We start from the raw sequence: 24,237 nt of genomic DNA on the forward strand, positions 1-24,237 counted from the left end.
TTTTGGCACCTTAAGCAGAGCATTGGAGGAGAAATCAAAAGGGTGGAAATTTGCAATTGGAAGGCACTGCAGCATCCAGAAACGGATGGAGTTTTAGGTGGGTTTCCTAAAAGCAGAGCTGGAGTGGGGATTCTTTTTTTTTTTTTTAATAATGATTTTTATTTTTTCCATTATAGCTGGTCTACAGTGTTCTGTCAATTTTCTACTGTATAGCAAAGTGACCCAGTCACACATACATGTATACAATCTTTTTTCTCACATTATCATGCTCCATCATAAGTGACTAGACATAGTTCCCAGTGCTACACAGCAGGAACTCATTGCTTATCCATTCCAAAGGCAATAGTTTGCATCTATTAACCCCAGATTCCCAGTCTATCCCACTCCCTCCCCTCCCCCTTGGCAACCACAAGTCTATTCTCCAAGTCCATGAGTTTCTTCTCTGTGAAAAAGTTCATTTGTGCCATTTATTAGATTCCAGAGATAAGTGATATCATGTATGGCATTTGTCTTTCTCTTTTTGACTTCACTTAGTATAAGAGTCTCTAGTTCCATCCATGTTGCTGCAAATGGAATTATTTTATTCTTTTTTATTTCATTGTGTATATATACCACATCTTCTTAACCCATTCATCTGTTGAGGGATTGTTTCCATGTCTTGGCTAATGTGAATAGCACTGCATTGAACATACGGGTGCATGTGTCTTTTCTAAGGAAAGTTTTGTCTGGATATATACCAAAGAGTGGGATTGCTGGGTCATATGGTAATTCTATACTTACTTTTCTAAGGTATCTCCATACTGTTTTCCACAGTGGTTGTAGCAGTTTACATTCCCACCAAGAGTGTAGGAGGGTTCCCTTTTCTCCGCACCCTCTCCAACATTTGTTATTTGTGGACTTATTAACGATGGCCATTCTGACTGGTGTGAGGTGGTACCTCATAGTAGTTTTGATTTGCATTTCTCTAATAATGAGTGATGTTGAGGATTTTTTTCGTGTACTTGTTGGCCATCTGTATATCTTTGGAGAAATGTCTATTCAGGTCTTCTGCCTTTTTTTCCATTGGGTTGTTGGATTTTTTGCTGTTGAGTTGTATAAATTGTTTGTATATTTTAGAGATTAAGCCCTTGTCTGTTGCCTTTAATTCTTTTCTTATGTTTAAGTCCTTACGCCATTTTGAGTTTATTTGTGTGCATGGTGTAAGGATGTGTTCCAGTTTCATTGATTTACATGCAGCTGTCTAGTTTTCCCAGCACCATTTGCTGAAAGGACTGTCTTTTTCCCATTTTATATTGTTGCCTCCTTTATTGAAGATTAATTGTAGGTGTCTGTGTTTATTTCTGGGTTCTCTGTTCTGTTCCATTGATCTGTCTGTCTATTCTGATGCCAGTATCACACCATCTTGATTATTGTGGCTTTGTAATATTGCCACACTTTGAAGTCTGGGGGAGTTATGCCTCCTGATTGGTTTTTGTTCCTCAGGATTTCTTTGGCAATTCTGGATCTTTTGTGGTTCCATATAAGTTTTTGGATTGTTTGTTCTAGTACTGTGAAAAATGTCATGAGTAATTTGATAGGGATTGCATTGAATATGTAGATTGCTTTGGGTATTATGGTGGAATGGGGTTTCTTAAGGAAGTGATTTATTGAGGGAGAGGTCTTAGGTGAACCTGGGAGGGAGTGAGGGAAGCAGGATGGGGCCCAGGAAGACACTGGGCTGGGCTGGGATCTCCCCTCTGCCTGATCCTGCAGAATGCTCTGGAGCATGAATGGCACCCCAGAATTGTTTCACTGGAGGTAAGAAGCTTAGGCTTCAGCAGCCCTGTGTCTGTCAGTCATTAGGAGGCTGCCCATCTTCATGTGTACTTTCAGTTCATGTGGGGCAACCTCTAGGCATTACCTGGTGATGAAGAGCCCATCAGCTCAGAGTACTTTTCCTGAGGTGGAAAGTAGCCAACACTGACAGCAGCTGGGAGATGGGACACCTCGCTGATCTAGGGCACAGGTAGCTCCCATGGCAGTCACAGGCTTGGTGCAAAGGTGTTGAAGACAAGCTGGTAATGCCATTTCAGGTGATCACAAATCAAGGGGATTAGAGAACCCACATAGGAGGTCCACAGAGCCTCAGAGCGCTAGGAGAAGAGGGCATGGTCTTGCTTTGGAGAAAGTGGGATATGCTGGCACCTGTTTAGAATTTGAAAAGCAGACTTCCCATCATGGCTCAGTGGTTAACGAGTCCAACTAGGAACCATGAGATTGCGGGTTTGATCCCTGGCCTTGCTCAGTGGGTTAAGGATCCAGCATTGTCGTGAGCTGTGGTGTAGGTCATGGACGAGGCTTGGGATCTGCCGTTGCTGTGGCTTTGGCATAGGCCGGCGGCTACAGCTCTGATTAAACCCCTAGCCTGGGAGCTTCCATACACTGCAGGTCAGGCCCCAGAAAAAAAAAAAAAAAAGATAATTTGAAAAGCAACCTCTAAAGAGAAATTTGATTTCTGTATTCCAATTACAGATGTTAAAAATACCCTTTACTTTTTCTTCATTGTATTTATCATAGTTGCAGTGAATTTCTAATTATTTCTGTGCTTGTGTAATGTTATCCCCACAATACTGCAAAAGCCAGGAGGGGCTCACAAAACCGCACAAGCACCTCTGTATTTCTCATGCCTAGCACATAGGAAGTGCTCAATAAATATTGAGGAGGAGATGGGTGAGTGTGCTTAGGAAAACAGAAGGAAGGAGTTCCTAAGGGTGTCACCTTAGGTCAATTATTTTCCTTGCCTGAAATACCTTCTCTCCTGCCCACACCAGTCCAAGTCCATTCTTTAGTGCTGAGTTCATCACCTACCTTTGTAAGGTATGTTCTTCCCAACTTACCATACACAATGCCATTTAGGACTTTTGAATATGTGAAGCCTGGAAACTTTGCTTTTCCAAGTGATTTTCTGTCTTTATCTGTCATCTAACTCATTACAGAAAGGCTTTGGCTTTTGGTTTTTTTGATGGTCAAGTTCATGACTTGCCTTTGGTTTCTAGGGATGATGCTTTTTCTCTTCTGCCATTCCTGTTACCTGCAAAGCACTTCCCTGCACAATCATAACTGATAAAATCCTTTAAAGACCTAGTTACAGGCCATTCCTTTATTGATGGACCCAGTTGGAAATCATTTTTCTCTTTTCTCCTTTTTTTTTTAAGGGCCGCACCTGTGGCTTTTGGAAGTTCCCAGGCTAGGGGTCCAATCAGAGCTGCAGCTGAGGCCTATGCCACAGCCACATTAATGCCAGATCCTAGCCTCATCTGTGATCTACACCACAGCTTGTGGCAACGCCGGATCCTTAACCCACTGGGCGAGGCCAGGGATGGAACTCATATCCTCAGAGAGACAGTGGTGGATTCTTAACTCCCTGAGCCACAGTGGGAACTCCTCTTGCTCTTCTCAGAATTATACCCCTTCAAGGACACCAACTTTTGCCCAGTTGAGTGGTAGTTGTTCCTGTATATGTCATAGTTCCTCTCCAGGACTCTTGGCTCCACTGCAACAAGACCACACACCGAAACTTTTAGTGCTGTATGCACTGGAAATGTCTTTTATGCTGTTAACCTAAATGTAAAAATATTGGACAATAAATCAAAACTATAAGCTGACTTCCAATCATAAAGGTGGAAATTGGACAGGGGGGAAGATGAATTCTTTAATTTTTTTGGAAGTGACTCAGATTCAGTATTTAATCTTTGAAGAAGAGGCAGAGGAAGATGAGAGATGGCTACGGAGGAAGTGTGCTTGAACCATCTCAGACTGATCGGGATCAAGAGGACCCCAGCGAGGGATACAGTATGGCTTCTCCATGAGTTCCCTTTTCTTTTCTCATTTCTAGTGGGTGACATGTGCCAAACTTGGGTGATAGAGACCTTCCCCTGGAACATCACCAGTCCCACGTTTTAGAGCAGTTCTTCCCAGAACTGAGTCATGTGGTCTGTGGTCAGTGAGGCCCTGCCTGTTTTACTGGATTTGGCATGGATGTTGACGATTGCTCCTTCGGCTTCGAAACAAGGGTTTATGGTGCCAGCAATTCATATTAAACAAAGCCTGTTTCCTCTATAATGTGAGAGTGCTTTCCTGATCACCCTTTAATCAAAACAGATGTTTTTGAAATGGCTTAGGGCAGGATACAGAAAATTTGGCTAAATAATTCACTGGGGGTTCAAAGGGAGCTCCTTGATGGCTCTCTTTGAGCTGTGGGCAAAGTCTAAAAATAGCACATTGATATGGTACCTTTTTTTTTTTTTTTGGGCTTTTTAGGGCCACACCCATGGCATATGGAAATTCCCAGGCTAGGGGTTGAATCAGAGCTGCAGCTGCTGCAGCTGCCGGCCTGCACCACAACCACAGCAAAGGCTCAAACTCATGAGGCTAGGGATCGAACCCATGTCCTCATGGATACTAGTCGGGTTTGTTACTCCTGCGCCATGAGGGGAACTGTGATAAGACACCTTTTAAATGCAACTAACTGCTAGATATTGCTGCTGAATTCAGGCAGCAGGCATCTGATGTCATGAAGATGCTTGACATGTGGAGGGTGGTGGGGTGAGGTGTGGGCTTCTCCCTTGTGAGCCGGTTTTGTGCTGTGTTCTGCCAGATGTACCTTCCCTCTTTTAACCTCCCCATGAGATAGGAAGCTGAACCACTTCTTCAGTGTATAGTTCTAGGAACACAGACAGCTGGCATCTTACCTTGAACCTAGTTTATTATGGGAAACTTAATTCAGTGCTACAAATACTAATTAAATAGCTGTGCTCACTTGCTACTGTGCTGGATACAAATATATACAAATAAAGCAACATGGTTAAACAGGGAATTTATTAGTAGAATTATAGGGTTAGATGGGATTTTAGGAATTAGGTAGTACAAAACCCTCATTATAATGATGGTGGGGTGGGAAGGGAGGGAAAAGAAAATTGACATTTATTATGCGATGATTATGTGTCAGGCATGTCTGTTGTGTTATTTAATTTTCCCTAAAACTCTATGTGGGAGAAGGTGGGAAGAAATAAATGAAAAAAATTTTTTTAATGTGCACAATGGAGACATTATACCTTTGAGTAATTGAATTCTCACCAAATTTCTGTAAGAGAGATGATACATTTTCTATTTTAGAGAAGAAGAAAGTGAAAACTCAGAAACATTAAATGCCATTACTGGGAAGTGCCTGAGCTGGGATTTGAGCTGATCTGCTCCAAATCAAAGCCCTTGCTCTTTCCTGATCCCTGTATTTCAGATAAAGACACAAAGGTACAGAGGGATGACAGGTTTCAAACAAGCCTTCTGATCCATGGCTTAGCTGTTTTTCTCTTCATTCACATTAACGTGAATGTGCCCACGAGGGGGCAGGTGTCAACTGACCAAGAGCACTGGACCCCAGTTCAATTCTTCTTCCCAGATTATATGCTTTCAGCTGGCAAATTTAATCACAATTTTTCTATGGAAACAAATCCAAGAGGCCAAAAAACATTCTTTTTAAGGTGTTTCCAGAGGGGTGTGTGTGTGTGTGTGTGTGTGTGTGTGTGTGTGTGTGTGTGTTTAGGGCCTCACCCAGGCTAGGGGTTGAATCGGAGCTGTAGCCACCAGCCTATGCCACAACCAGGTCCAAGCTGTGCCTGTGACCTACACCACAGCTCAGGGCAATGCCAGATCCTCAACCCACTAAGTGGGACCAGGGATCGAACTCACATCCTCATGGATACTAGTTGGGTTCATTACCACTGAGCCACAATGGGAATGCCATGTTTCCAGACTTTTTGATGAAGATACTTGGAATATGCTTCTGTTTGCTGCTGTTGATTTTTTAAATTTTAATTCGTTCTTTTCTGAAGAGTTTGTTTTATCAGAAATATGTTTCCAGTCTCCCACTATGTGTCCCTGGTCTTTCTTCTTCTTGGTATCTACTTTGGGTCCCTCTGGTTTGAGTTTGAATAATTTCCTCACACTTTTTTTTCCAGAGATGGTGGAAAAGAGGCAACAGTTATTTTAATCACATGGCCCTTTGTCACTGCATGGGTCTCCTGCCTCTGAAGCTGGCCCCATGAGCAGAGGAGTTCTCACTTTATTTCCTTCTAGGTGTGCTGTAATCATAGCTGGAAAGACTGTTTAAAATGTATGAGATACCAAAAGACTTGTTTAAAATGTATGTCATACTAAGAGATAAATCAACTCCCAGGCTGACTGGGATCTTCCACCAGTTTCCTGGAGGAAAAGTGCTCAAGTCATACAGGAGGGCTGGAGTTTCTTATTTAGGCAGTTAAGAAAGAAGAGGACAAGATAATGGAAATTTTTTTTTGGCTGCACCCACAGTATATGAAAATTCTGGGGCCAGGAATCAAACCTCACCACTGTAGTGACCCAAGCCACAGCACTGACAACGCTGGATCCTTAACTTCTAGGCCACCAAGGAATTATTTAAAAATAGGGACTTAGGATAGGGTGATATAAAGTGGGGTTTATTTAATCTGGAGGAGGTAGTAGAGGAGGAGTTTATTATGGTATTTGTATTAGTCAGCAAAATCACAGCAATGCTGTGTGACAAACCAGACCATCCCCAAACTCAGTGATATATAACAGCCATTTATTCTCATGTACATGAGTCTGCAGAGGAGCGGGGTTTATTTGGGCTCAAGAGGGCTCAAGTGGGTTACTCTACTATGGTCCCAGATCTAGCTGAGTGTTGGGTTCAGGTCTGCTCTATGTATTTTTTGCTATTATTATTATTTATTTTATTAAAATATAATTCATTTAAAATGTTCCTTTAATTTCTGCTGTACAGAGAAGTGACCTAGTCATACGTGTGTGTAGGTCTGTGTGTGTATGCGTGTATTCTTTTTTTCATACTATCTGCCATCATATATATTCTATGTGTGTTTCTTTCTGAGGGCTCAGGCTAAAGAGGTGGTATCTACCCAGGGCATGATCTTTCCAAAGCTGGCCCAGGAGTGTAGGAGGCCAAGCCAAACTGGGAGCTCCCCGAAGGCTTCTATTTGTGTTGCATCTGTTCAATGGCCAAGGCAAGTTATAAGGCAGACTAATGTCAGTGGGGCAGGGGAGTAAACTTCGCATGCAGAGAAAGAAGAAAGGGATATTTGAATATTTGCTGGATAAGCCAGACTCTCACAGGGTTCAAGAATTTACATTGTTTTACACAGGCTCCTTGCTGTATAGTTACACTAAGTATAATACTCAAAGGAAGGGGTCATGGATGGCCTTGGTTAGTTATAAAATCCTTTCTGACTGGAAGGATTGCTGGTGGGTAGAGGGAGGGTGTTTCTGAAGATCTTCAAGGTAGGTTCATTCTTCATTTGTGGAGACTATTGGGGAAGGGCAAGGTGGGAGGTAAAAGGTATCATCTTTCCAGATTCCTTCAAGGTGCAGGACTATGTGGATTGAACTGTGGCCTCAAGTAGCAATGTCTCAGGATGAACGCTTCCCTCGGTTCTCAGTGAGGAGACACTTTCTTCCCGGCTCTCAGCGACTTGGAGTTTACTGTCTTCTTTCTTGTGGATCAAAAGAGAAGACTCGGAGTTCCCATCGTGGCTCAGTGGTTAACGAACAGGACTAGTATCCATGAAGATGTGGGATCAATCTCTGGCCTTGCTCAGTGGGTTAAGGAACCGGCATTGCCATGAGCTGTGGTGTAGGTCACAGACACGGCTGGGATCCTGTGTTGCTGTGGTTGTGGTGTAGGCCAGCAGCTGTTGACCCCTAGCCTGGAATCTTCCATATGCCATAGGTGTGGCCCTAAAAAGACAAAAGACAAAAAAAAAAAAAAAAAAAAAAAGAGTCTTTTTTTTTTTTTTTTTTTTTTTTTTTTTCCCCTCTCTTTTTACTGCTGTGCCTGTGGCATATGGAAGTTCTCAGGCTAGCGGTTGAATTGAACCTGCAGCTGCCGGCCTATACTGCAGCCATACCAACGTCAGATCTGAGCTGCATCTGGGACCTACACTGCAGCTTGTGGCAATGCTGGATCCTTAACCCACTGATTGAGACCAGGGATCAAACCCACACCCTCACAGAGACTATGTTGGATCCTTAACCCGATGAGCCACAATGGGAACTCTGAGAATACTCTATTTTTAATTTGATGGGTACATTTTCCCAATCAAATAATTCAATGTTATTTTTAAATGCAGTTTTTGTTTTGATTTGACAGTTTCTAGTTTTTGGAAGAATTTGCTTAATGGTTTGGAAGGATTTTTGTGGGGGGTGTATTTAACATTTTCCTTTCGGATTTAGTACCCACAAACTTCAGAATCAAGAAAAGTTGATTTTCTTTCAAATCAAGAATCAGTTTAGGTTTTTTCAAATTTGCATCTGGGTTGTAATTGACACTGCAGAAGGCTGAGATTGAAATAAAGTGGCTAAAGGTGGTGCACCAACTAGTTTATATTGGAAGGATGATGGCGTTAGAAAATCCCTATTTTGCAACCATTCAGGAAAAAAAAATCAATATATGCTAGAGGTTGATATTTGATGAGGAATAGGATATGTTCATAGTCTCAAAGAATCTCCCTGCAAATATTTACTACTTATGGAGAGAAAAAGTTGGAGAGCATCATTTCATACCACATGATCAAAGTTATTGCAAACATCATGTCTGCCTTTTTTTTTTTTTTTTTTTTTTGGCTTTTTTAGGGCCACACCCATGGCATATGGAGGTTCCCAGGCTAGGGTTCGAATCAGAGCTGTAGCTGCTGGCCTACACCACAGCTCACACCAATGCCCGATCCTTAACCCAGTGAGAGAGGCCAGGGATAGAACCTGTGTCCTCATGGCTCCTAGTCAGATTTGTTTCTGCTGTGCCACGATGGGAACTCCACCTTCATGTCTGTCTTAATGTGATGTACTAAGCAAACATCTGTCCTGTGATAGAAAGTAAAGGAGCCATAAACTTGAATGGGCAATGCTCTATAAAAGATCTGGCCCTGACTCTTTCAAAATGTCTGGGTTGTGAAAGATAAAGAAAGCCTAAAGAATTACTCCAAAGAAAGGAGACTGGAGTGAAAAGTAGGCATTTGTCTTGGATCTTGGACTGGGATAAAAGAGATAGCTGTAAAGACCTTATTGGCATAATTGGTGAAATTTGAATGTGGACTGTGGATTAGATAGTAAAATTACACCAATGCTAAATCTCCTAAATTTGGCAGTTGTACTGTGGTTATGTAAAAAATGTTCTTCTTTTAAGAAATACACCCTGTTGCATTTAGGAGTTAAAGGAGCATGACGTCTGCAGTGTACTTTCAAATGGTTTGGAAAAAAAAAATTATATACATGGATAGAATGAGAAAACTAATGGAACAGAGTTTTTGCAGTTTCCCCATTTTGGATCTGGGTAAAGGATACATGGGTGATACTGGTATTCTGGCAGATTTTCTGGAGGGTCAAAATTATATCAAATTAAAAGTTGTCAGAGTTCTTTGCTGGTTCGGTAAGTTAAGAATCCAGTGTTGTCACTGCTGTGGCTCGAGTTGCTGCAGTGGCATGGCCCAGGAAATTTTTGGTCTGTGGGTGCAACCAAAAAAAAAATTTGTCAAAAAAACCCCTCATGAAAAACAAAAAACCCACCTCACAATGTAAAGATGCAAAGTAGACATATATAATTACACCATAGTATAGTACCATGAAACCAAAGCTATACATACTTTTAAACAGCTAAGTCTGATTAATGAAAGCAAGAGGAAAAACCCTCTGGAAATAGAAAGAAAGAAGTTGTTCACCTGGACAGGATTGACTTGGTAGTTTCTGTGTTCTTCCCAGTTTTATGTCCTGGTTCAGTTATACCTCACATTCGAAAATGGAAAATGGGAACTGTGTATTTGTGTGTGTGTGTGTGTGTGTGTGTGTGTGTGTGTGTGTGTGTGTGTGTAGTAGAGAGAAATTGGCCTTTACCTGAAAAGCATCTGAGACTCAAAGGAAGAATAAAAGTGTAGAGAAGGAAAATGTGTTTCCTAGTTGGCATTTCTTAGTTCCATATGAGATAAGACTAGCATAATGTATTGTGCTTGAGCTTGTAGGAATTAGACAAGAAAGTCTGCTGTAATGTAGGGGCATTGATTTGGAGGATTGGGGAGCAGTGGAAAAAGTCAAAACAAAAGACTTGATTCCATCGGAAATTGTTTCTTGGATCAGGTTCTGTGGCGTGAGTCACGAGGAAGGATAAGGCAGCAGAGAGTTGGACCATTTCATCAGGAACATTCACTTAAAGACTTGGATTCTCCCAGTCTTCTGTCGATGGACATTTAGGTTGCTACCATGCCTTGGCTATTGTAAATGGTGCTGCAATGAACAATTGGCAGCAGAAATTAAGTCAACTATACTTCAATAAACATTAAAAAAAAAAAAAGAGAGAGACTGGAGTTCCCATCATGGCACAGTGGAAATGAATCCCACTAGGAACCATGAGGTTATGGGTATGATCTCTGGCCTCATTCAGTGGGTTAAGGATCTGGCATTGCCGTGAGCTGTGGTACAAAGACGAGGCTCGGTCGCAGATGAGGCTCAGATCTGGTGTTGCTGTGGCTGTGGTGTAGGCTGGTGGCTACAGGTCTGATTTGACCTCTAGCCTGGGAACCTCCATATGCTGTGGGTGTGGCCCCAAAAAAGACAAAAGGCAGGAAAAAAAAAAAAAAAAGACTTAGATTCTTCTGGCTTTGCTCTTGCCCTTGGATGCCATGTCACTTTTTCTTCAAATCCAGGCAAAACAAGATACAATGATACCACCAGGCCTCGTGTTTGCCATCATTTTGCCTGTGTTTTGAAGTCAATTCTACCCGCCCCACCCACACTCCAGTTGTATGTTCTCCAAGGACTTCTTGATCCATCTTGCTTCTCAGCAGATGTTGGCAACTTCGATAGATGTTTCAAAATACTCAATTTACTCCTCGCCTGCTTTCATTCCCCTTTGATTTTGCTTTTACTTGTCATACACAATGTGTAGGTTGTATATATTTGTTCTGTCAGTGATAGAAACATATTAACCAAATTTACTGAAAGCAGTTAAATAAGCGAGCTTGATTTCGAAGATAAAAGCTGTTTCACTGGACCTCGGTTTTTATTTTTTAGCGCTGAAACCCCAGTTGTCATCTTTGAGGAAGCAGTAGGTGGAGCTACAGGCTTTTTATCACGAGAGAATTTTTTCAGTAGCTGCCCATTGCCGGAATAACCTGAACAAGCACATATTTCCAAAAATAACAGAGGCATTTCCAAGTATTCCAGAAATATATGTAAGACTGTTTAGTCATTCATAATCACCGCTTTGCAAGTACTAGAGAGATTCTGTAGAAAATATTTCAGAAGCAGAAAAAAAGATTCATAGAATTCCTTATATTTTTAGAAAAGAGATTCTTTAAAAAAACGACTTCAAGAGGGAGGGAGAGATCCTTATTCTGCTCAATCATGTACCATTATTTTTTTTCCAGGTGGTGAAAGGGCCCAGAGGGGTAACCAGGAGCGGAAAAAAGTCTTTTCCATTTGCGTCAGAGCCCTGAGGAGCTCTTCACTCCCCACTCGATAAACTTTTTCGAGGCTCTAAACTGTGGTTTCGATTTTCTCTGAATCACAGAGGGGTGGCTTGGGTTAAGTGATTCTGAGGAGGCCAGAAGGCACTTGCAACAGGTCACTCTCAGGGGCCATTCGTTTCACTGGGTCCCCTGATATCCTTGACTGTTTCCCTGAGGTAGGAGTCAAAAAACAGTTTTCATCACTGGAAAAGGTAGATCCTTTTGATGTAAAAAGTCACAGTTTCTGAGAAGTGCTATAATGGGTTCATGTACGTATGTACACAGTAAGATATACGTGTGTATATATATGTTATATATGCTGTTGGTTCTCTATAAAATATCATATATATGATATATATATATATGTATGTAAAATTTGGGGGAATATCAGTTTGAGAAGCTGATGAAAGTAATGGATCCTAACCATAGAAAAAAAACACATAAACAAAAATTCACATATAATTTATATAAATGCATGTACACATATAAGTGTGTTTGTGTGTGTGTGTATATATACATATATGTATATATGGAGATGAGAGAGAGATTTATTTTAAGGAATTGGCTGCTGTGACTGTGGGGTTTGGCAAGTCCAAGATTCACAGGGCAGTCTGGCTGGCTGAAAATTCTGGCATGATTTCTATGTTACAGTCTTGGGGCAGAATTTCTTCTTCTCTGGGAAAGTCTTTACTCTTTAGGTCTTCAGTTGATTGGATGAGACCCATCCTCATGATGAAGGGTCATCGACTTTACTTAAAGATTGCAAATGTTGGCATTCCCATTGTGGCGCAGTGGAAATGAATCTGACTAGTATCCATGAAGATGTGGGTTCAATCCCTGGCCTTGCTCAATAGGTTAAGGATCCGGCGTTGCTGTGAGCTGTGGTGTAAGCCGGCAGCTGTAGCTCCAATTTGACCCTAGCCTGGGAACTTCTATGAGCTTCAGGTGAGGCCTTAAAAAGGAAAAAAAAAAAAAAAAGATTGCAAATGTTAGTCACATGTACAAAACACCTTCACAACAATATCTAGACTAGTGTTTGACCAAACAATTGGGTACCATAGCCTGGTCATATAGACAGATGAAAAGTCCCATTGCTATGATCTGGTCTCAGGAGCTCCACCAAGAAGTGACGAAAACTACTTTCAAGCACACCGGTGACCTGGTTGTGGTGTGAAGAGACGGCCATAGGATGCTTGTGATGGAAGCACAAAGCCTCGCCGCCCTGGCTGCTTGCTCCCTCCACTCCCTGGGGTCAGGAAATTATGACACAAAGGAGTGATGAGACAAAAAGTGAGACATTGCTAGGGCTTGATGGGGAAAGTTTGCACACACAAGGCTTTTCTGCATTCAGCCCTTACAGCTGCTGCTGGTGATGCTGACTTGAAGTGGGGGGAAGAGTAGCCATCATGCCTGCCGATAGCAATCTGGGGCAGAATTAGTGACTGTGGAAGCCAGCTGCTTCCTTTACGTGTATTCTTCACAACAAACATGGCAAACCTCTGACTTATAGATGAGGACAAAAGCCCACAATGGTTCATTGATTCACTCAGTGCTGAGCAGCTGCGGTATGCTGGGCAGTACTCTGGGTGCTGGAAATACACACAAGTGTGATTGAAACACATACATTTCTCTTATGTAGCTAATATTCTTATGAAGGGTGACAGAAAATAAAACAAATAAGTAGACAAAAAGGGTAAGTCGTGGCAAATGATGGGAAGGAAATGAATAAGCTGGCTGATGGCATTTCCTGGGGAGATGGTGGGAAACATACTTTGGGTGTTTCATAAGGAAGCCTTCTACGGGGAGGGGGAGAGCACAGGGGTGGTGATGACATGTAATCTGGGACTTAAATAAAGCTAATGGATTGGCTAAACCCTCCACTGATAAGTTAGGGCTAAAGCTGGGATGCATACCCAGGTTTTTTTTTTGGGACTCCAATCTATTAATCTTTATCTTAGTTTAGAAGTTGTGTCAGCCAATAGTGAACAGACTTGTGTTTACCAAGGGGGAGGGGAGAGGGAAGGAGTGGATGGACAGGGAGTTTGGGGTTCGTAAATGCAAGCCATTACATTTACAATGGGTAGGTAATGGGGTCCTACTCTTCAGCACTGGGGATTATATCCAGTCTTTTGGGACAGACAATGATGGAAAGTAATATAAGTAAAGGAGTGTGTGTGTGTGTGTGTGTGTGTGTGTGTGTGTGTACATGCATATATATATATATGAATGACTGGGTCACTTTGCTGTACAGCAGAAATTGGCACAACATTGTACATCAATTATACTGTAATAAAAAATGTTAAAAAAAGTTGTATCAGCCAAAAAAGATCTGGTATTCCTTCTCAAAACCGAGGGATAATTGTGTACGTATACTCAAGGACAGGTATGCACATGCAAATGCATTTATGTTTCTGAATCCCTCAAAGGAAAAGCTAGGTTATCTTAAGCAACCCCAGCTAGAGTGCTTCCCTCTCTCCCATCAGGCTGTGCTCCCTCTTGGTAGCCAGAGTTTTTCACGCTGCACCTGATGTCTTCTTTCTTGTGCTTTGTTCCTGGATCACGTGGACAAACACTCAGGTTATCGCCTCTTGTAAGAGATGCTTGTTGTGCTTTCACTTGGATTAACAGAGCAAATTTCTCTAATTAAGCCTATCCTTATGGATTTTGTTCTCTGTTTCTTTAATTATCTTCCAGGCTCTACCTAGGTTGTGTGAATTGTCCTTGAGACAACCCCAGAGGGTGCCATTCACATGCAGACAATACAGATTGCTATGACCACCAGGACAATATATTGGCAGGTGGTAGCAGAGAGTCTGAGGGGCCTAGGTGATGCTTTCTCTACTTTGCACAAAGCAACCTTACCAGCAAGAGGGGGCTGCCTGTCGTCTTACTCCTCAATCTTATCCTTTGTTTCTAATCCAAAGACACTTAGGAAGATGAAAAGTGAGTTTATGAATCTTTTTTCTCCCCTTGTCCCTGTGAAGGTACAGGAAGTATATCTTACAGAATGGCATTGCCCATTTTCCTTCTTTTGACTGCTAATGCCACTTTTTTTTTAATTTGGTATCCAGTAACCTCCTGAAATTATATATGAAATATTGTTGATAGTAGTTTAGTAGTTATTTGTATTACCCATTGCAGGCAGTAAGCTTACTTTAATTAATAATAATATGAACAGGAGTTCCCGTCGTGGCTCAGCTGTTAACGAATCTGACTGGCATCCATGAGAAGGCAGGTTCCATCACTGGCCTTGCTCAGTGGGTTAAGGATCTGGCATTGCCATGAGCTGTGGTGTAGGTCGCAGATGCAGCTCCAAATCCGGCATTGCTGTGGCTGTGGCATAGGCCAGCAGCTGTAGCTCCAATTCGACCCCTAGCCTGGGAACCTCCATATGCTGTGGGTAAAGCCCTAAAAAAGCAAAAAAAAAAAAAAAAAAATAATATGAACAAATAACATTTGGAAAGTACTCTCACCTGAGGGAGAGGTCAGTACCTTAAACCCAAAGAGGGATGTCTGGTCAGAGAGTCATTTTGGGGGAGAGAAGATATTGAACAGGTTGTGTTGTAGGTGCTTCTTAAATATTCAAATATTCGACCTTTTTGTACTGTCGAGAAAGCCAGGGACTTTGAAGTTCTTTGCTTTCTAGGCCAATGTCCTCATGGGCAGGAGTTCACTGATTTTTATTTACTCTCTAAAAGCCCAAGTAGAATTTTTTTTTAATTTTTTTTTTTTTTTTTTTTTTTTTTTAAGGGCTGCACCTGCAGCATGTGGAAGTTCCTGGGCTAGGGGTCGAAGTGGAACTACGGCTGCCAGCCTACACCACAGCCACAGCAACGTAGGATCCGAGCCGCTTCTGTGACCTACACCACAGCTCACAACAATGATGGATCCTTAACCCACTGAGCAAGGCCAGGGATGGAACCCGCATCCTCATGGTTCCTAGTCGGGTTCGTTAACCACTGAGCCACGAAGGGAACTCCCTAAATTGTATTTTTTTAAATTTACTTTTTCCTCCTCATTTTTGGCTGCCCTGTGGCATGTGGAGTTCCTGACCTATACCGCAGATGCAGTAAGACTGGATCTTTCAACACACTGTGCCAGGCCAGGATCGAGTCTGTGTCCTGGTGATACAGTGAAGCTGCCAACCTGTTGGACCACAGCAGGAACTCCCCCAAGTAGAAAATTTTAACTGAAGATATCATCTTAATCTGAGGATGAGATTATAAAGGACTGTCGATTCCTAGGAATGAGGTTTAGTCAATCACAGGTGTACTGTTTATTGGCTTTTTGACTTTGTACAAGTCATCAACCTCCTCAAGCCTCAGTGTCTTCATCTACAAAATGCAGATAATAATAGCTCTTATCTCATAAGGTTGTGGTAAGGATTAAATGAGGTAATTCACATAAAGCATTTAGAACATTACCTAGCGCTTAATAGCACCTGTTAACATTACATAATTCTATAATGGTATTTTTTATTCCAGAGGAGATGGTCTTGCATCTTGAAGTGCTCTTTATATTGAAGAGGAGATCATTCTGATTAGGTATTTAGAACAGTAAAGGTAGTAAACCTAAAAAAAAAAGGAGTTGTTTGTTTTTAACAAATCCAATAGATAAGTTTTGTGGTTGGTAAATTATACTGGGAACAGGTTTTTTTGTTTTGTTTTGTTTTATTTTTTTATTTTTTATTTTTTTTTTGGTGAAAACTTTAAATGAACTAATGGAATTTCAAAAGGCGAAGCTCCAAGTATATTTAGCGAGCCATGAACTGTCTCATTTGTTTAGAGCAAAACGCTTATTGGAAGAGTACTTGCGGATAAAGCTGGAACGGGAAGCTGAGCTGGAAGGGCTTTGCTTGCTTAAGTGGAGAAGTGTGAACCCTTATTGAGCCAATGGAGAGCCAGCAAAGGTTTTCTTTTTCTTTTTCTTTTTTTCTGTCTTTTTGTCTTTTCTAGGGCCGCACCCACAGCATATGGAGGTTCGCAGGCTAGGGGTCTAATTGGAGTTGTAGCTGCCGGCCTACGCCACAGCCGCAGCTGCAGCCACAGGCAGATCCAAGCCACATCTGTGACCTCCAGCACAGCTCACAGCAACGCTGGATCCTTAACCCACTGAGCAAGGCCAGGGATCGAACCCACACCCTCATGGTTCCTAGTCGCATTCGTTAACCACTGAGCCATGATGGGAACTCCTGGCAAAAGTTTTCAAGGAGGGTAATTCAAGCAGTGTGGGGATGCCTGCTCTCTCTGCCTGTATAAGTTGGGTGAGGTGCTATCAAAAGCAGGGGACAGTTGCAAGGGATGAGGCAAGAGGAAAACAGTTTGAGTGAGGAGCCTCTGAAAAGTTAGAGTGGACATTAACACTTGGGAAAACTTTGGATGGTGGTCAAAGGAGAGGGAAGCATGGAATTCGCTGCCATTATCAGAGTGAATTCTATCCAGGCGGGGAATGGCTTTGGAGACACCGTGTTTGTTTGGATGTGCTTGATGAAACACCCAGGTAGAGGCCTTTGATGGTTAGAAAGAGCTCAGAAAGGACATCAAAGCTGGTGATAGAGTTTGATGTCTTCAGAGAGGGGTTGGTTGAAGCCATAGGATGGAATGGATTTCCTGAAACTTTGGGAAATGCTGCTATTGGAGAGGGAGGAGGTGGACAAGGAACCAGTGGAGACTGAGGAGGAGCAGAGGGAGAAATAGGGCCCAGGAATGGGGAGGACCCACAGGCACTGAGGTAGGAGGGCAAATTGCTCTTCATAGCCAAGAGAGCAATTTTAGTGGCGAGGTTAGGGAATATGACAGCTGAAAAAAATAGAGTGCCCTGCTTCGCATGAGTGGATGCGAAGCAGGGCAGCCAGGAAGCAAGATGCCCAGTGATGCAGGGCATTAGAAAATTAAGCTCTAGGTGGGGCTGAATCAAAGAAATGCTGGGATTAGAGGAAAGGAAACACAAGAGCAAGAAGAGAGAATAATTAGTAGAACAATATTCCAGATTCTAAGGAGCCTGTAACTGCTAAATAATACTGCCTTTCTCAAGTGCTTGAGATCTAGTTCCTATTTTTCTTGCTATATTCTTCTGTCACTGCTTAACTTAAATTTACTGTCTTTTCACGCTAACCTATTACCATGTACTCCATGAAACCTCTTATAGCTATTTTCAATAGGTATTTAATATCTCGTGGTTTTTTTTTTTTTTTTCCTGAACATCTGTTGCATGAATCTCTACCTCTTGGTTTTCATTTACTTTCTCAATTTTGAGTGTTTCAGTTATGCTTTTTCAACCTCATTTTTACCTCCTTAAATATTAAAAGCATGTTTCTGATTGTCATCCACACTCATGGGCACACATCCATCATGCCTGTATTGAATGGCTAATTATTTAGAATGTTTACATCTTGACTGCTTCAAAATTTGGCGGGATGGTCAGGCATTTCAGTTTCACCATGTTCCTATTTTTAGAACTGACAACAGATTGACATTTCAATTATTTTTCCAATAAGCACGTCATTTCAAATAATACACAGCAATTAATTTTACCTTTCACAGACAGTTGGTGATCACTAAATGTCTGTTGATTGGTTAAGTGATCATTTTTGTTTAGGTGAATGGACTTGGTTTTCTAATATATGTCTTAAGTGCCTGGTCCATTACTGAAGTTAATCAGTTAAAAATAGTTTCATCTAAAAAAATCCTGAATTTATTCCTAAGTGTTTGGGGCAAGTTACCAAATTGAATTTTCTTGTTTTTTATTTAAATTTAAATTAAATTAGATTAAATTAAATTTTTTTAGGGCTGCACCCTCAGCATATGGAAGTTCCCAGGCTAGGGGTCAAATCAGAGCTATAGCTGCTGGCCTACACCACAGCTCACAGCAACACTGGATCATTAACCCACTGATCAAGGACAGGGATCAAACCGGCATCCTCGTGGATATTAGTGGGATTCATTTCCGCTACGCCACTACAGGAATTCCATAATTTTCTTGTTTTCTAAAGCAGGTCTATATAGTAGATGTTACGGGGGCTTGCTAACATCTGGATCTCCTTTCTTCGCTGGGCCTACAGTAGACTATGTTCCTAGCCCCTTGCAATTAGTTAGGGCGCTATGACTTGTTCTGGCCAATAAAATATGAGCATAAGTGAAATATACTGCTTTTAGACCTTCTGCAACTCTTCCATTTTTCTTTTCCTTTTTCTGACTATGGATACACCTTTGTGTTGTGATGACTTTACCTCTTAAATCAAAGCAGCAAGGATGACTGAGACACCACATGAAAGATGGTACCTGGCCATGAGACTTATTTTGTTTGAGTGATAAAGTTTTTAATATAAAAAGCCACTGAGTTTTTATTGTTGTTGTTGTTATTGCAGCATATCCTACCTTATCCTATTGCTACTAAAAACTAATGGTGTGTATAAAAGACTTGTGGGCAATGGGGAAGTGCCTGGGAATAAGTTGTTAAAGAGCAAGCAATGGCTTTATAAGTACAATCTCCCATCTCAAGGAGCTTTACCTCCCCCAGGAGAAATGAAATAAATACTGTAACTAAATGCAAATATGGAAGAATGAGATAAAATACACATAACCAACTCTAACAACCTAGAGGTCTAACTGTTGGGGATATGTGCTTATAAGTGCTTATTTAACACGTTAAGGTAAAGGGGTGAGAATGTTTTTGGAGATGCTTGAGTCAGGTTTTCTGGAAGGGCTTCCTGAAAAAATCTGCTCTAAATTGAGGGAAAGGGGTGGAACCTGAAGAAAATGATTTCATGTAATAGTTGTAAGGCAGTAGAAGACAAAATATGTACTATCTTTTTATCCGAAATATTAAGGCGAATATCAGGTAACTAGGATATTAAAAGAATGACTGGCGATAATTGGAGGGAGGGAGGAAATAAAGGTAGAAAAGTTGTCTAGCAGGAGTAAGAGAGATGAGCAGATTGTCTGGTGGCTGAGGCAAAGAGAGAAACATCATCACTTAGCAAGAATGACAGTGTCCATACGATAAGAAACAAGCCAGTTGTTTGGAAAAGCAGAGCCATTCCTGGCTAGGAGGTCTGATGGAAATTCCTAACGTGGATCTTCAAAATTAGGGGAGTGTGATTTAGGGACTATAAATAGGCAGAAAAAAAAATCTTGGCACTAGCCAGCTAGAAGAAGCTGAGAGCTACTCTCTAAACAAAAATAAAACATAAAAACTGAGAAATTATGTATATGCATTATTCTTTAATCACTATGTGAGGAGTCTCAGGATTTAATATTTCAAGTATATCAAGAAAAGGACAAAAAAATTTTGGGATAGTGGTTTGTAGATATTGCATTTGCTACACAACACTCCGTGGTGTTTTCTTTGGGAAAAGGTATTTGAGTTTTATTGCTGTTTCACTGTGTGTTTGCAGGAATATGTTGAGTAAGTTTTGGTAACTTTGAAAGATTTCTATTGCAATACCTGCTGTAGTTGCTTTAGAAACTCCTCTCCAACCTTAAGAAAGATATGCCAGTAGTAATCAAAGTGTTTATCTTTGAGGACTAATGGACAGAAGTGGTAGATATTCTCAAAGGATCGACAGTTCATGGAGATGGCGAGATAATTTTATAGTTGGACCAAATGGCCAGAGAGCTCTTTTATAGCTACTTAAATAAGTTAATATTGACTTTATGATGCTTTTTCTATTATTTTATAAGGGAAAGTAGTGAGAATATGAGGTGTTGGAGTCTGTTGCCCACTTTTATGAACTGGCCCCCTTGCTTTTTTTTTTTTTTTAATTTTTTTATTAACCATTTCCTGCTTTCCAAGGCGACTGGACAGACTGTTCCTGGGCTGAGCACTAGATCAGGAAACAAGTTTTGTTTTTTCTTTTTTTTCTTTTCTTTTCTTTTCTTTTCTTTCCTTTCTTCTTTCCTTTCCTTTCCTCCCTTTCTTTCTTTCTTTCTTTTTTTTTTGAAAAAAAGAGATAGAAACAAATCTAATGGACTTGGGGCCTTAGCATCTATTTTAGCATAATTTTGTCTTGAACTTGGATTATTTTATTTATCTGCTAACAGAGCCAGCCCTCCCAATGCTAATTGGGGTCTCTCAGGTGAGTCTCAAAGCATTTCTTTAAAACTGTTTTTGTCCCCACTATTGTACCCAGGACAGTGTCAGTTATTGCTCTTAGAATGTTGCCTAAGCATGTGACCCACAAAAAGAAAACCACGACTGTGGCCCACAGTTCTGTGTAATTCTCCTTTTATGCTTATCCTTGGGGGCCACTGTGACCCAACTTTGGCATTTAACTATCTTACTTCCGTAATTTTCCTAAGGTTCTCCTTTAAAAAAAAAAAAAAAAAAAAGCTTCTGCTATGGTTATACGGCTCCAGAAGGTAGGTTCCACTCCTCTGAAAATACAAGCCATTGTGTGCTTAGATTTGTGTATCCTAGATATTCAGTTTCCTCCCAATTTCAAGATCTTAAGCCATGGTTTCAGTTCATCTATATTTATACCATATTCTCTGACAAATGGTCTTGGCCTGGCAGATCTTTGAGTGAGCTGAGGGCAGGGTTCTGAAATGGAGGGTAAGTATCCTGTCCAGAAATTCACTGAATTCTAAGGAATTGAGCTTCAGTGAAGTTAGATGGATCCAGACAGCTTTGCTGTCTAAGACTGGGCCTTCCTAAGACATGTTTTCTTTTGCATTTCAGACTTGAATGTTCTTAAAAAAAATCATCTCTGGTGGGAAATTTTAGCTAAAGAATGTTTATTTTTAGGCTTTGCATTCAACATGTCTTTTTTGGCAAAGCAAATAACATTTCATCAGACAGGAGGGCACAGGGTTTACCCTACGATGTACAGTGATTGCATTTGCAAATGTAAGGCTGATGCCATGTGAGAGTTATTTCAGATGGAGGGATGGACTGTGGCATCTTGGTGTGAAATCAGCAGGCCTACCCTCCCCTAGCCTCCTTTGTGAGACTTAGGCCAGACTCTAGAAGGAGGCTCATGTACTCCATGTAGGAATATTTAAAAGTTAGAAATTGAGCTAACAAATCATTAGACATAATTTGGCTTCCTATCTTGACAAACGTTATCTTCATCTTTACTTAGAAGGCAAGATTTAAATTTAGAATTTTTTTTTTTTTTTTTTTTTTTTTTTTTTGGTTTTTAGGGCCACACCTGTGGCATATGGAAGTTCCCAGGCTAGAGGTTGATTTGCAGCTGTAGCTGCTGGCCTACACCACAGCCACAGCAATGCAGGGTCTGAGTTACATCTGTGACCTACACCACAGCTCACGGCAATGCTAGATCCTTAACCCAGTGAGCAGGGCCAGGGATTGAACCCACGTTTTCATGGATACTAGTCAGATTCATTTCCACTGTGCCATGATGGAAACTCCCTAAATTTAGAATTCTTAAAATCTGTGGATTTTCTGTTCAGTTGTGCTGACTGGGGAGAGCTGTCTTCAGCCCTGAGCCTTCAGCCTCAGCCTACAGCCCTTTCCTTCCTGTCTCCAGCTCCTGCACTGGCAGAGGCTTCTCACAGACAAGATGGTATATGTGACATAAACAGCTATTCCTTGACCACCTCTTGGGCTTACACATTCTGCCTACAGGAAGGAAGATGGATTTGGAGAAGTGGCCAATGAAAGCCCTGGGAGGGGACTCAGGATATTCTAGGGCCCTGGGTACTGGATGCAGTCTAGAAGTGGGTGTATCAGATTGCTAAGACTGCTCTAGCCAAGTACCACCAATTGGGAGGCCTAAGCAACAGAAATGCATTGTCTCACAGTTCCGGAAGCTGGAGGTCTGAGATCAAGGTCTCAGCAGTGTTGGCTGTTTTTTTTTTTTTTTGTCTTTTTGCCATTTATTGGTTTGCTCTCGTGGCATATGGAGTTCCCAGGCTAGGGGTCTAATCGGAGCTGTAGCCACCGGCCTACGCCAGAGCCACAGCAATGCAGGATCCAAGCCGCATCTGCAATCTATACCACAACTCACGGCAACATCGGCTCTTTAACCCTCTGAGCAAGGGCAGGGATCAAACCCGCAACCTCATGGTTCCTAGTCGCATTCGTTAACCACTGTGCCACGACGGGAACTCCAGGGTTGGCTGTTTTTGAGGCTTGCAGGGGAGAATCTATTCCCTTCCTCTCCCTTGGCTTCTAGGGGTTTGCTGGACATCTTTGGTATTTTTTTTAGCTTGTTGATGTTAATGTCTGCCTTCCTCTTCACATGGTATTATCCTTATGATCATGTCCAAATAGCCCCTTTTGACAAGAATACAAGTCTTATTTGATTAGGGTCCATCCTAATGACCTCATCCTAACTTAATTACATCTGCAAGAAAGCAATTTCCAACTAAGATCACATTCTGGGATGCTAGGGGTAAGAACTTCAACATACGATTTTTTTTTTGCTTTTTTTAGGGCCACACCTGAAGCATATGGAGGTTGCCAGGTTAGGTGTCAAATCAGAGCCGCAGCTTCTGGCCTAGACCACAGCCATAGCAACACAGGATCCGAGCTGCGTCTACGACCGACATCCCAGCTCATGGCAATGCCAGATCCTTAACCCACTGATTGAGGCCAGGGATCAAACCCACATCCTCATGGATACTAATTGGATTTGTTTCCACTGCACCACAGTGGGAACTCCTAACATATAAATTTTTGGAAGACCCTTTTAAACCAATGGCAGAGGGTAAGCATGGGCTCCTGTGTGCATATCCCTTTGGCCCCATAGATTCTATCTTGTTGAGAAGGTTGTTGCTGGACAAGATCTAGAGTGGGGCTTTCTAAAGCTTGGAGTCAGTGCAGGGAGGTGCTGGGCACACATTAATTCCTTATCACCAATATCTCTGTAGGCTTTGACATGGGAGATCCAATATTTTATTTGTTTAAATTTTTTTTCTTTTTATGGCTGCACTTGCAGCATACAGAAGTGTCCAGGCTAGGGGTAAAATTAAAGTTGCAGCTGTCGCCTAGGCCACAGCCACGGCAAAATCAGATCTAAGCCACATCTGTGATCTTCACTGCAGCTTGAGGCAACGCTGAATCCTTACCCACTTGGCGAGGCCAGGGATCAAACCTGCATTCTAATGGACACTTTGTAGAGTTCTTAACCCACTGGGCCACAACAAGAACTCCCCAGTAGTTTAAAAAGCAATAGAAAAGGCATAAACGTTTCTCTAAATTTTCCCAGTTGACCAAATTAATGAAACCTTTCCTGTAGCCTCTGAATAGTCTTTCCAATCTACTCTACTCTATCCTAGACTTCATTCCTTCTTCACCCCTAATTCCCATGACAGCTTCTCACTTAGGTTATTTTATAGATTATGAGTTTGTACTTTTTTTCAACCCAAAGTGTTGGTCATTAGCACAGTGTGGGAGTGTGGCAAGTCTTTAGTAAAAATGTGTCAGTTCCCTAGGCCTCTGCCCTTTGTTGATGGAACCCTTAATGCATTAGCTTTGATTCTGGACAGTATATTTCTAGTTATGAGGGCAGTCAGGCCTTCAGTGTTGTGCATGTGGGTTATTTCTGAGCCCGCATTTTAAAAATAATTCATGGCGGGAAGGAGGGGTATTCAATTCTGTGACTAAAAACAATCTCCTGGGAGCCAAAGAAACACACAGATAATGTTTATTCTCCATGCTAAAAATAGGTGGGCTGGTATTTTTAGTCATTCCCCAAAATATGGTGTCTGGACTCAAATTCAGCTGTGGG

The 24,237-nt window shown here is 41.6% G+C and overlaps 1 long non-coding RNA gene across 1 annotated transcript in view; it reads left to right on the top strand.

Moving 5' to 3' along the window:
- LOC146395174 (uncharacterized) overlaps window positions 1-24,237 on the top strand; it is a 70,911-nt gene that overhangs the window by 22,658 nt on the left and 24,016 nt on the right. The gene's annotated exons all lie outside the window — the stretch shown is intronic.

Source organism: Sus scrofa, chromosome 17, assembly GCF_054392235.1.
Source record: "Sus scrofa isolate SSC_HxYL_T2T_F1_AM1 chromosome 17, Sscrofa_HxYL_maternal_Yorkshire_Landrace_v2.0, whole genome shotgun sequence".
NCBI classification, from domain to species: domain Eukaryota; kingdom Metazoa; phylum Chordata; class Mammalia; order Artiodactyla; family Suidae; genus Sus; species Sus scrofa.